The sequence below is a fragment of the Chinchilla lanigera genome, unplaced genomic scaffold, assembly GCF_000276665.1.
Source record: "Chinchilla lanigera isolate Chin_1 unplaced genomic scaffold, ChiLan1.0 scaffold00032, whole genome shotgun sequence".
NCBI classification, from domain to species: Eukaryota; Metazoa; Chordata; class Mammalia; order Rodentia; family Chinchillidae; genus Chinchilla; species Chinchilla lanigera.
Window position 1 is genome coordinate 10,027,387 of NW_004955433.1, and position 12,537 is coordinate 10,039,923.

General features: G+C 38.4%; 1 long non-coding RNA gene across 2 annotated transcripts in view; it reads right to left on the bottom strand.

The window, feature by feature from the left end:
* Positions 1 to 12,537, bottom strand: part of LOC102021908 — a 113,074-nt gene that overhangs the window by 48,859 nt on the left and 51,678 nt on the right. For both annotated transcript variants that reach the window (XR_001234701.1, XR_261583.2), the window contains one exon: positions 6,794 to 6,919. This is a non-coding gene — a long non-coding RNA (uncharacterized LOC102021908). The remainder of the gene's footprint in view (positions 1 to 6,793; positions 6,920 to 12,537) is intronic.

Consider the following 12,537-nt stretch of genomic DNA (forward strand, 5'->3'; position numbering starts at 1 on the left):
AAAAAAAAAAAAAAAAAAAGAACAAACCGTGAGGAGCACTCTTTACCATATCCACTTAGTTTACATTAAGGTCACTTGATTCTGCCATTAGTGCCATAAAGTAAGTTGAATATGGATGTCATGCCTGCTTTATTATAGCATGAGTCAAGGATAGACCTCAGATGTTCTGATTCCAAGCACAGAGCCCTTTCTTTGGACACATTATACTTGAGAGCTGCAAAGATAAATAATAGGTCAGCATCCTCTGCCTTTACCTCTGACAAATGAAGAGAACAAATGCAACAGGGCTTTGTGGGTCAGAGCTCTGGGATCAGGGTTTTAACCAAGTTTGGAGCCCACTAAAACACTACTTATTTAGAGTTTGGGATGGAGCCATGACCTATTGTTCAAAAGCATTTTCCTTTGTAATAAGTCCATGGAAAGAAAAATGACTTGAAAGTTGTATTTATTAAAAAGCCCAAAGGCATCTGAACATCAATTTACATTTTCCTTTTTTATAGAAAAAAAGCAAAGTGTAAATGAATGTCAAACATATGGCTTACATTTTTTTAAAAGGCACATGATGGCTTTAAAAGCTAATGAAAATACTTTCACAAAGAAACATTTCACAATATGGCAAGTCGCAGATATGTAGGACATTTGGAGCAGGTCAACATGGCAGGTTGGGTCAGGTGGAGTCTTGCTGAAAAAACAGAAGAGGAGATCTTTTGACCTCTCACATGTTATTCTGAAAAGTGGTTATCAGGTTCCTGGACCCACGATCCACCCCGGGTGGTCCCAGGACTTGAAGCTGCATGAGAAACTTCAAAGTTAAGGAATTGCTTACCATTATTCCTCAAAAATTTGATAAACACCTATTCTGCATTAGAGAATCAGAAATGTGAGGACAAGGAAGACTCCAACCTTGTCCTAAGGGAGTTGAATTCCTACTGAAGAAGTCAGCTGTGGAAAGATACCACAACAATGGAATGGAATCAATGTGTATAACATACTGCCATAGCAGTACAAAGAATAACAATTACTCTTGGATGGGAGAAGGGTAAGAGAAGACGTCCCCGTAGAAGGAGGACTTATCTGCTTGAAGACCTGAGCAGGCAGCCTAGCACAGAAATTTTTAAGGATACAGTGGCACAGAGAGTGCGGTGTTCAAGGGCCGAGAGGATTTACAGGGAGACCACCAAGGGTAGGGAAGACTGCAGACGGAAGAATTCTTAGGGAGAAAGCCAGATAGGCAAGAAGGTGTCATAGCATGTTAAGGTGTTTGAGATTTATTGAGCATAGACATGAATTGCTCCAGCAGAGAAATTTTGAGTGTTAGAAAAATTATTTTGGACAGTGCGTTTTAAATAGACTGCAGAAGAGCACTAGAAAGGACCAGGAGAGCAATTAGGATCTTATAGCTGAAATTGCATGGAAATAATGATGTTCCAAGCTAGAGGATTAGCAGTAGACACAGACAGAAGGCGATGGATTCAAAAGGGCAGTACTGTGGCTGGCTAGGTATGGTTAAAGATAAACAGGAGTCATGGAATCTCCTCTTTTTTTTCATTTTTCATTACTGGAGACTGAACCCAGTGCCAGTGAGCCACATCTCAAACCCATTTTTATTTTTTATTAAATTTTGAGGTAAGGTCTCACTAAGTCATGGAACTGCCCAGGCCAGGCTCCAGCTTGTGAGTCTCCTGCCTCAGCATCCCAGAGTACTGAGATTACAGGTGTGCACCACCACATCTAGCTAGTCTCCTGAATTTCTGACATGAGCTTGAAAGTGCAACCTCTGGAGTGGACACTTAGCAACTGGATAAGAAGCAACGCAGCTTGTTGAGAAAGGCGCTGACTTACATTCATTAAATTTGCTTCTAAGCATGAATAGAGGGCAACAGAAATAAGACCGATTAATAGTGGTCCCATAAAATGTTAAAAGAATTTGATAATCTTTTAAGATCAAGTGTTAAGGACTCCCAGCAGACTCTAGGATGTAAAAGAAGGAATTTCTCATAAAAATTACATCAGACAATAATCACACCCTGGAGAAATGAGGAAATGGAGATTCACACTTCCTGGTGGTGGGAGTGTATATTGGTACAATCCAGAGATCTGACTTTTTTACATAAACTTTAAAGGAACTCTAGTGTGCACAAGGATGCTTATTGAATCCCTGTAGTTTTATAAATTAGACATAACTTAAATGTCTATCAAAAGGTGCATGGATAGTGATATCATCATGCAATAGAATACTATTTTTGATATTTAAAAGAATAAATCATGTTTTAATATATAAATAGGAGTGAACCTCAAAAATATAATTGTCCATTAAAATCTCGTTAGTTATCCAGGTGTGGTGGCACACTCCTATAATCCCAACACTTGGGAGGCTGAGGCAGGAGGATTGCTTCAAGTTCAGGGCCAACCTGGGCTATAAAGTGATTTCAAGGCAAGCCTGAACCGCAGAGTGAGATCCTGTCTCAAAAAGACAAAAAATTAAAATCTACTAATTAATACCCACAGAAGACACTAAAAAACCTTGTTGTGCTATTTGCTGTATCTACATTAATATTTAGCAAACACATTAGTAATTGAAGCACAAAAATATATCTGGGGACTCCTACTTCAAGAAAGAGGGAAAGATTAAAAATGGGTATAAAATGGCATCAGAACTATGTGATTTGTTAAACTATTAAGTTTCTCAACCTCTGCACCATGGACCTCTGGGGTCAGATACATTTGTTTGGGAGGACCATTATGCTAACACCTTCCCTGGCCTCCACCCCACAATTTCCAATAGGATCTTCCCAAGTTACAACCATCAGAACTGCCTCTGTACATTGCCAAGTTGTCCCAAGAGTGAAGGGAATTGCCTTGGTTGAGAACTACCACCGTTTTAATAGTTTATTTCTTTACACTTTTCCTTATGTCTTATTTACATATACTTTTATATTTGAGGTATCTTATAAAAAACAGGTATAGAGGAAGGGAGAACAGAATACGCTTTCTGTTATATTGTTAGTCAACAATATAAGATGTGATGTGCTGGCATTCAGACATTAAGATAAATAAAATAGGCCCCTGTCCCCATGAATGCCACGTTTGGTCAGACAGTGTAGTATGGAAAAGTCCAGTGGCCTTGGACTGGGACAGACCAAAATATAAGGATGATCAGAGGATGGCTGTGAGGACAGATCTAGGACAGGTCTAAGGACAGAGCTAAGGCCAGACACTGACTCTGGCCTGCTTTTATTAGGAGACTCTCAGTTTTCTCATATCTAAGATGAAAGTTTTTCTTAACATAAGATTTTACCATCAGGGGCTCTGCCTGAAACACACTAAACAGGCACCAAAGAGAAGTTATTACACCACTTATTATGATTTTCATTATTACTTGAAATACCTAATGGACCATGTAAGATAGTGTTGCTGATACCTTCCCTACCCGCTTCTTTATTTCTCTGCCTTTCCATCCATGAGCCCAAGAAAAGCAGTTTGCTCATAGGAACTTCTGTCAGATCCTACAACCTCTCCCCAGCTCATAGGCACCATGCATTTTGCAGTCACAGAAGACTCTCTCATGGTGAAGCAAAGGGAGAGAGGGAAGAGACAAATAACATCACAAAACAGCCCCCAGACCTGTGGTCAGAAGTTAGTATCTGATGAACTCTTGTGCATACACTTAGAATTTCATGTGAAACCCAAACTCCTTTATGAAACCCAAACTCTTCCTTTTTTTTTTTCACTCTTTGTGCAGCCTAGATTTTCCTGAACTCATCTGTAGGCTCTATAGAGTGATTTGTGACTGCCCTACCCTTGGGGAGGCCCCACAGTGCTTTCCTTTAAGAACACTTAAAGGAAAGCAAGGTTGCATGAAGCCAGGTTTTCGTGTTGGGGAACATGCCTTGAAATCTTAGGCAATGTTGTTTAGCATTTGAGCAGCCTGCCTTGAGGATATTCCTGTGCTAATTGATTTTCTATAAGAATGTGCAAGTTGTGTTATATTCTTATAATACAGTTTTTTAAAGAACCAGAGGTTTAGTCTCCATTATATCTTGTTGACTATTCTTAACAAGCCAGTACAGTTTTTGAAAGAACCAGAGGTTTAGTCTCCATTATATCTTGTTGACTATCCTTAACAAGCCAGCTCTGATTCATATTGCTAAATACAGTACTGAATATACTGGTTAGAGTCCACTATCTCACACATCATTTTGATGCCAAATAACTACGGTGGGCTTCAAGAGAGTTGAAGGAGCAGCACATTCATATTGCGACCAAACAGTGTTGAGTTGAAGGAATCCTCTCAACTGAACCTGGGGAATGCATGAACCACTATGAACAGCTGTGACTTGGCTAACCAGGGTTCAAATATAGGCAGTACATGTTGGTGAAAGAATGAGCAAGAATTAAGGCAAAGTGATGGACTGTACAATGATAGAGAAGAGAAAAACTATTCTGGTTTGATCCACAACATTGTCTTCAGAGGATCACAAAATTACTTAGTGTTTATTCCCTGAACAATTCACACCACAAAGAGTTGCACCTAAAATGTTTCTTGCCCTTGGTCTAACCCGGGTCTTTCAAAATACCAATGAGCAAAACCCTAATTATGGAGTATCCAGGATTAGTTGCTGATGATGGGGAAATGTTTATGTTCTAGAAATGGTTTAAGCCTATTTTGGTTTAAATATGCAGTGTTCCCCCACATGGTCATGTATTGAAGACTTGGTTCTCACTGCAGCAAGGTTCAGAGGTGAATGGATCTTGAGAGCACTAATCTCATCAATACAGTAAACTTTTGATGTGCTCATGGTGAATGGGCTATTTGGACCTGGGGCCATTTTGGAGGGAGTAGGACACTAGGATGCTCCTTTGAAGGGAATATCTTGTCCCTGGTCCTTGCCTTTCTGCTCTCCCCTTCTTTTCTGTTTCCTGGTTGCTGTATAATCAACTCTGCCCTCCCACAGCCTCCTGAAGGGATGTTCTGGTTCACCTCAGCCCCACAGCAACAGAACCGGCTGACAGCTGACTGAAACTGTGAGCCAAAATACCTTTTTCCTCCTTTAAGTTGTTTAACTCAGAGATTTTGTCACAGCAATGGAAAGTCAACTAATACATGGAATAAAGATGCTATAGTGTTAGCTCATCATATGGTGTCACTAGTGTGACTTGAATGTGTCACCTTACATTCAGTTCTGCTTATTTACATATTTAGTCGCACATCATCATTGCTTTGTGTCACTCTGGGAGGCATAAGACCTAAGATGTACCTTCACCAACCTCCCCCTCCATGCCAGCTTATGGGTCTCCAGGACTGCCTCTGATTTAATAGATTAATTTAACTCATGGAATTGTGTCTAGGGTTCTTTTCATTCTTGAAACATGGAGTATTGCATGGGCTAAAGCTAAAAGGCTTTGAGAACAATCTGTATTGCTGCTGAATAATTACACTCACTGGGCTTTATCTGGGCTGCACATGCCCTCAATATGCTTTTTAAAACATTAGAACTCATTAAAAGAGTTCTAAAAATGAATAAGGCAATAGAAGAAAAGAAACACCTTAATTACTATTCACATAACTTATTAAAATTTCAAGCTGGTTTATTAGTGTACTGTAAATCAAAATTAATTATAAATATCAGTACTTATGACATAATCATAATTATGTTTTAATCTTCACTGCTTTAACATAACTGAGGTACAAGGAAATACTTCTAAGTACTACCTGACTATATTAATAGGATATTTAGAGGCAAACTGTTGTAATGCATACAATTTTGTTCACAAGGAATTCTCTGACAGCTCTCTTGTGACAATTAATAATCTAATACCAACACAGCTTGAAATGGTTTAACAAAGTACTTACCAGAATTGAAAATGAGCACCTATGAAGAAGTGATGTGATCTTAAAGAAACACAACTTTCCAAGTTATTGTGTTAGAGTGAATGGTTTTTAAAGGTTAAATTCACTCAAGTATACAAAATGTTCTACTTATGTGGAATTTGCAGTGACTGGAATTCTGTAACCTGTCAGATAACAATTGAGGCAGTGCAAATCATGGTGTTTTGCTGCGGGAAGGAACTTTTGAGGTTGCAGTGTGAAAATAAGACTCTTCTATAGAGGTTGTGTCCAAGTTCCACCCATAGAGAAGTCTTTCAGTTGTACTCTAAGATACAACTGATGGGCAATGAGGAGGCTGCAAGCCTATACCTAGAATTTCATTGCTATTAACTATTGTTTGGGGCTTTGATGGAGATTTTATACATTTATTCTTCTCAAATTTCTTGTTGATAAAAAATAAGTTTTGTATGTGAATATAGATTATCATCATCATGACAAAAATACTAGAAAATAAGGAAAGAATCATCATGGAACCAGTGCCTAGCGGAGTAAGGTGTTTGCATACATGGGAATGGGAAATGACTTAAGCCTAAGGTTGCTATGGAATAACAACCAAAGCAAATGCCAAGTGGATAGAGGCAGTGAGTTTTCCATCACTGGATGTGTTCTGCTAGATAATGACCCTCAACTTGTCAAGATGCTACGTAGATTACTTAGGAATAAACTGAGGATTCATCTGTACTTCTAAGTTCCCTTCTAACTCTGAGATTCCATGAGTTTTTGAAGGGAAATTAAACAAAATAGATGTGAAAAGGTAAGGAGGCTTTCAGAAGAAAAGCAAAATAATACAAAAGACAAATTCTCCTTACTTTGTACTTTTTGTAGAAAATACAATTATTTTGGGAGTATATCAATAGAAAGAGAGGATTCTTACTTGAGAGCTGAGTTTCTATCACATCTTACCAGGAGGTGTCCAGAAAAGAAGTGTGTGATATGTGTAGGCTCCTAAAAGGTCAGAGAGTCGGGTAGGTTTTGAACACCTTCTGAGGAGATTGTGCACTGAAGGGTTGCTTCCAGTATCCATCATATCTGCAATGGGGAGTTAAAATACAAGATTTATTGCACCAACCAGTGGTAAAATAAGTAGGAGCATTAATAAGATACGGAAACTTAATGCATAATTATTCTATTTCTCAAATCCTTGCTCCAAAGGGTTATTTTAATGTTTTAGGATGATACCTACATCTACATTGTGATCATTAGAAACACACATATTAATTAATTTCAAGCATCACAGGTTGAAATCTCCATGTGTAAGGAAATTCAGTCATTTAATATGCTAGACACCCCTAGTAACTTTACAACAAATTTCTGGTAAAAAGCCCAGCATGAGCAAAGTACAGATCAGCACTTCCCAGCAAGTGCACAACATGCATGATTTAAGCAGGGGTAGAAACAAGTGTTGTGCCACTGGAAGCTGATACAATTTGAGACAATTTTCAAAAGAAAATGAATAAATAACTGTGGATGCAAACATAGATATAGGACCTGGGATAGAACCCATGCAAGTGAAAGTTCCTAAAGTATAAGCTTAATCAGCATCTCATTCAAGTCACCTTTGGGTGGCAGGTGTGCTAAGAAACTGACCAACTCATTTTTTGAGGTAACTTGGCAGACCCACCTAAGATGCTCGGAGCCCCCAGATTTTTCCCCATCCAGCTCCATCTATGGGTCTATTTACACCAGTAAGATCACACTTTCATTGCATGTAATACTAGGAAAAAGTTGGGGAAGCCTTGTCCCTAGTAACTTGAAGCTTATTCTACTTTCTGTCACTGCAAACACATTATCTTATATTACTTTCAGCTAGAACTGGAGGGGATGTCAGAATACACTTCATGTTTTCTAACTCTCTGAGGAACTTTAAATCTCTTACCCAATTTGTACCTCAAAATAACTCTGGAAGGTAAAACAGGTTTTATTATCCTTGTTTGACAGGGAGAGCAAACTGAGAAATATTATTTTTGTCATTTTTAAATGAATGTACCTCTCTTTCTCTCTCCTTTTTGTAATCTCCTGCCCCTCTTCTCCACCTCCACCAGAAAAAAAATCAAATGAAACATTCATCATTTCCCAGGAGCAGTTTTAATGTGACAGCCATGCTTGTGCCACAATGGCTAACAGTAGGAGCCTGCTTACCTCTGCAGAGGAATCCCAATGCTATTTGGGGTTATTTGGTGAAGATTCCATAGCACTAAGCATTGAAAAAGAAACAAAAAAATGCGTAGATACTCTTGTTTTGAACACGTTACTTCTAAAATGCTCATTCATCAAAAGTCCTGCAAAATTACCAGGTACTTATCATTACCAAGGGAATAGTACAGAGGAATATGTCCAATATTTTCTGTGGCAAATCCCACATGAAAGTTATCATGGCTTAATTAAAAGATGTTGATCTATTTGTGTTAAAAAGTTATATATACCCCCACCGGAGCATAAAAGAGGTCCAGTATAGTCTTCTTTCTATGAATACAGGTAAGGAAGCTGAGTTAAATGTCTGAGTTGAAATAAAGAGCTTCTGCCCTACTTATTGAAATAAAATATTCATCGGTCCAAAGTTGCAGACAATTAATTACAAAAGAGTGTGTATAACGAGCACTTCTTTTCCTACTAGTTTGAACTCTCCACAAGGAACATAGACACCAATCTATAGTAGGTATGTTCTTGGTTGAATTATCAAATGAATATATTAACTACAGTGAATAAATTACTATGTAATTTGGTGCAGATTTTGTTATTGGTGGGATTTTGGTTTCCGTATTAACTTCTAGCCTACCAGAAACCACTACTCATTATAATATTATTCACAAGTTGGCTCATGTGTGCAAATCTAAGCCAGCCACCTGGAGAGTATCACCTAACACATTTGTCTGGCCAGTCAACACCTGAGAACTTTCACCTACACTGTTTCACTAGCTACTTTGACAGTAGGTATTTTTGTTCTCATTTTGGGAGTAAATATATGAGCTCACCTAGTGAGGTTGAGTTACTCATATGCTTTACTGAGAATGCCATTTTCAGTCCATAGGTATTGATGCTCAGCACAATAACTGCCTCTAGCGTCAGAGGAAAAGAAGGCCTGAGCAAATGGCATGCCTACCTTAGACTCTGAAGAAGTGATAAGAAGGTGTGCCACATTTTGCTGAACTTCATTTATGATTACACATTAGTCACTCCATGCTTTGAACTCTCCAGTTGCTGGTGGAAAGGAACCAACTCTTTGCTCCTCCAGAGCTAGAACTAAGCACAACATGGGAGCTCAGTGGGCCTGAGCAAATGGCATGCCTACCTTAGACTCTGAAGAAGTGATAAGAAGGTGTGCCACATTTTGCTGAACTTCATTTATGATTACACATTAGTCACTCCATGCTTTGAACTCTCCAGTTGCTGGTGGAAAGGAACCAACTCTTTGCTCCTCCAGAGCTAGACCTAAGCACAACATGGGAGCTCAGTGAGGGTCACTCATTGCATTGATCCAGCAATGTGGCCTTTCTTGAACTAGAAGGCTAAGTTCATCATGCTGTAATGGTAACAGCAATAATAGTAACAAAACTCAGAAAATGTTTGGCTTCTGTGATCCAAGGTTAAATCTAAGACCTTTAAATTCTCCACCAGGTATGGTCTTACCTCCTCAGTAGAACCAGAAAATATGAATGGCATTCTTTCTTGTACTCTGTGTGTGTGTGTGAGTGTGTGTGTGTGTCTTTCTCTCTCTCTCTCTCTCCCTCCCCTATCACTTAAAAATAATATTTGAATGCTGTTTCTTCTCATGCATCTTCAAGATTTATTTATGAGTCACAGCTGAATGCCCTATGTGTTGTATTTATGTGAACAAACACACATGAAAAAATAAAAAGAACCAGTTCCATTATCTAGATAGATGTGTGTTTGTCAGCATTGGAGAGAATCTCCATCCTGGATGGCATAAGTATTCAGCCACTCTTTTTAAAACATCAGTCAGGCATTGCAAGACATATAACCACAACATAAGCAATGACCTTTAGATGTGTCTTCACTCCTGTTATCTACACACTGTGAAATAGAAACAAGTTGATATTGGAAATCTCTGTAATATCACTTTAGAAGCTATTTATTTCAGATGTATTATGATAGGTGCACCAGCCATAAATTTATTAACCATAATAATATATTAAAATGTTATTCAAAGAAATTCTAACACTCCTCTCACTCCCACACCATGCCTAACACACATGCACACACATATGCACACATACACACATACCCTCTCTCTCTCTCTCTCGCTCGCTCTCTCTCATGAAAAGAATCACACAGCTCTTTTCTTCCCCTCCAATAAAGGTCCCTATAGTCACTTAAAATATTTATAACATTTTTTATTAAATTTCTAAAGCTTATCAGGTATATAGTATCTTCAAGGGACATGGTTTTCACAGGAGCTATATAAGCCTTGTAATCTTTCAAATGACTCAGCCACAATGATTAATTTACTCTTTCTTTAGCTAAAGGACAAATGGCACTTAGAACAAAATAGGCTTTATTCTGGGCATACATTTTCCTGGGGAGCTTTCTTTAGATGTAGGTCACATTACATCAGTGCACCAGCCAAACTCAATTCTCGCTGGTCCTTCTGTCAACACAAAATGGCTCTGGTGCTGGAGAAACATGGTTAATGACACCCCACACAAAAGAAATAGTAAGACATTTAAGATATGAAATTTTGCAATTAATCAAGCTTGTGCCAGTGAGTATTTTCATATCATTCATTTTTTGTAAAACAAAATCCATTGACCATAAAAAGTGCTACACCTCCCCCACAACAGAAATCACACCACAAGTTTCCTTCTAACAACCGGAACATTTTATAACACACAGTGTAAGTTGTGATTGATCCTCCTTGCACTAAAACCATAACAGGGTCAAAATGTGTTCAATTTTCTATAGCATAAACACACAAAATGATGATCTCATTTAATCAACAATTAGTTTCCTGTTGCTGCTGTAATGAACTGTCCAAATTTGCAGTGGTTTAAATAGAAAAAAAAAATAGCCTCTCGTACTTCGGAAGTCATGAGTCAAAAGTGAGCCTCATGAATAGAACAAGGATGTTATCCAGGTGCTCCTAGCGGTTCTAAAGGGAGAACCTATTTCCTTTCCTGTTCCTCCCTCTAGTAACCACCACTACTCCTTCATTTGTGGCCTTTCCCTTCATTTTCCCAGCACATCATTCTAATCTGTTTCTCTTATCAAATCTCCTTCTGCCTCTTTCTTATAAATACGCTTGTGATTACATTTCAGTCCTCCCCAAATAATCCAGGTTAATCTCCCCCTTTTAAGATTCTTAACTTAATCACACCTGCCAAATCCCTGTTGCCATATAAATGAACACTCATGGGCTCCAAGGATTAGGTCTTAGCTATCTTAGCAGACCATTATTTGACCGACCACATCAATTAATTAAGTTGTTTGTCAAAATAAAAGAGAAGTAGAATTGACTTTCATTTTAAAGTTAGACATTATGCAGAAAGGAGGTATATATAATGGAAGTCATAATGTGCAAAGAATGAAAAACCAACCTGTGACATCAAGTTCAATACCACACATAGTATTTTAAGTAGTTTCTTGAAAATGAATAGGAATTTCTGTGGTGAAATCAAGGGCTTGAAAGCAGAAGTGAGATATCAATCAGGGGTTTTGGTTGCAAGAAACAAGGTCCAACTATGGATCATTCCAAGAGAAAAATTCATTAACGGATAAATGAATCACAGCGAAGCTAGAGAGTTCAACTTCAGCTCTGGACAGGAACAAGAAAACTCGATGTAGAGAGTCATGACTTAGTTTACCACACAGGAACACTTTGATTCATATGTTCCTCAATTTTTGCAGAAGCTATTTGAAATTTTCTTTATGTGCAAAGTGAATAGCATAAGAGCACTAAATGCGTAAAATTATCATGAGGATTAAGAGAGATGTTATATGTGCAATAATTAGCAGCAAGCAGAGCCTAACACATACTGTTGAAAATAGACTGTAGAAATCACCAACCCTTATTATTCATGCAAATCCAATCGTGAATAATTTCTAAACTGTCCTCGAGTCTCTGTCCCACTTTTCGAAGTTTCAAGCTGACTAGGATCATCTAAACCCATTATTCCCAGCTTTCAGACAATATGCACAAGAAAAATGTTTTCTTTATTTTCCCAGAGAAAGTGAAGCTGTTACCTTGGACAGCTTTGTGCTACTGTGACATAATACCTGTCACTGGGTAGTTTACAAGGAACAGTGAAGTACTTGGCTCACATTTCTGAAGGCTGAAAAGTCAAGGGCATGGCGCTGGCATCTGTGGAGGAAATTCCTGCTGTAGCATCCCATAAAGGAAGGTGGAAAGTGGTTCTAAGAGACCAAGAAGAGACCAAACTTGCTTGTATAAAATTCTGATGATAAGAAACCCACGTCTGAGATAATAATGTTCATCTATTAACCTTAGAATGGGAGCAGCCAATTAAAAGTAACCTGTGGCCAGGACCCATATCTAGTGCAACAATGCCTTGGCCACTTGACCATCTCTAATGCCCCCCCCCCACTAAAGGCACATTTTCCTATTATCTTAGCAATCTTAGTTCATTCTCTCTCTCTGTCTCTTTCTTCTTTCCTTCCTTTTTTATTCCCAT